The sequence below is a fragment of the Trachymyrmex septentrionalis genome, unplaced genomic scaffold, assembly GCF_001594115.1.
Source record: "Trachymyrmex septentrionalis isolate Tsep2-gDNA-1 unplaced genomic scaffold, Tsep1.0 scaffold196, whole genome shotgun sequence".
NCBI lineage: Eukaryota > Metazoa > Arthropoda > Insecta > Hymenoptera > Formicidae > Trachymyrmex > Trachymyrmex septentrionalis.
Genome location: NW_017305135.1, coordinates 1,198,428 through 1,200,243, shown reverse-complemented (window position 1 = coordinate 1,200,243; position 1,816 = coordinate 1,198,428). Strand labels below are relative to the sequence as shown.

General features: G+C 23.3%; 1 protein-coding gene across 1 annotated transcript in view; it reads right to left on the bottom strand.

Annotated features, from left to right (window-relative positions):
• The window catches only part of LOC108747236 (cytochrome P450 6B1-like), a 16,937-nt gene extending 15,896 nt beyond the window's left edge, over positions 1 to 1,041 (bottom strand). The window contains exon 1 of the mRNA XM_018484600.1: positions 984 to 1,041. The gene's annotated coding sequence lies outside the window, so the exon portion shown is untranslated. The remainder of the gene's footprint in view (positions 1 to 983) is intronic.
• Between the last annotated feature and the right edge of the window lie 775 nt (positions 1,042 to 1,816).

Sequence of the window (1,816 nt, the reverse complement as noted above, 5' to 3'; positions counted from 1 at the left end):
TATATGAAATATGTTCATACATCTTTCTTTCTTTTACAAAATTACTTGTTAGAAACAATAATAATAATAGAAATAATAATAATAATGTAAAAACATTAAATATAATTAAAAAGGTAATTTTCGCACTATTAGTTTTAGAAAAAATCAAGTTTAAAGAAATGTAAAAAAATTACTTATGTATAATTATATATAAAACTATATATAATTATGTATGAGCAATTTTTTTTTACATTTTTCTTATATTTTTCAAACTTATTTTTTTCTAAAACAATGCAAAAATTATCTCTTTAATTATTTTTTATGTTTTCACACATTACTATTATTTCTATTACACTAAAAAAGTAATATTAAAAAAGAAAGACGTATGAGCACATGAACATATTTCATATATAATTATACATATAATATTTATGACTATTTATGCGTATTTATGCATGTTTATACATATTTATACATATTCATGCATGAAAAATGTTTACATGCAGGAAAAATGTCCAGATGAAAAAGAAAAAAAGAGATATTATGTTACATTTATTGGAATAATAAATCTATTATCACTACTATAGTGCTTTATTATCACAGTTTGTACAGTAGAGACCTTACACGTTCAATAATATTTATAATTAGTAATATTAAATCAGTAATACTAACAGCATATATCATTATTTTTAGTATTTTTGCAATCTTATACGATTAGTATTATTGATAATTTAGGTATTCCACTTTAGTTTTACATACATTATTTATTGCATTGTGACATACTATGATATGGATCCTAATAAAGCGATATTGATGCTTCAAAATTAAAATCCATCACCGTCAGTATTCTACATTAATCCATCAATATTTACCACACGATCAATATTGTCAGTATTTAATACCAATAGTATTATTAACCGTGTAGAGTCACCTTAAACTTAATGGCAATAAATAAGTTGATAATATGTGTATGAATAGTACATAATATCAAATTTGTTACTTACTTAAGAAAAAGAACAAAGTTTAAATATTGAAAAATATGTCACGGTACCGTAATATGTTCTTTACACTTGAAATTTATCCATGAAATTACTTATTTTATTTGTTTAAGAAAACAATTAGTTAATGTATTTATTTGACGAAAAAACATGTGCAAATATATATATTGCTTTGAAACTAAATAGCTTATTATATCAGGTAGCATATCAACATTTTTTTACTTTTATTGCGCAGTTTCACTTGTGTATTTACATATTTTATCATTACTGATACATATATTACTGATAAGTCAAATTGTTAATGATAAGGTAAAAATAGCGAAATAAAATAGTTTTTGCTTGTAAATGAACTGATTTATATAATCGATGTATCGCCTTTATTATCGATTAACACAGAAAGATTGCAAAAGGATTGCATATATTTCATTGCAATGTTGTAATATTGCAAATAGATTGCACAATACATTTATTAGCAATATTGTTACAATGCCATAGCATCATAAGAATGTTCGTCTTCAGCAAGATTGCGCTGTAATGTCATAGCAATGTTGCACCGCAATGTATTTGCAACTATTATTAAAAATAGTTCTTTTATTCTTACTGAATATATATAATTTGGAATACAATTTATGATATTGTATAAATAAAAAGATGCAGAAAAAACAAATCCATATATATTTTATATTATATATAATTTTATATAATTATTATATTTAATTGCAAATTATATACAGTATATAATTATATAATTATATTATATAATCAGCCGGGCCGCCGAGCGCTCACGTGACGCTCTAACTCAGGAGCGTCTCTACAGTTTAAACATGCGAAGGTCATAG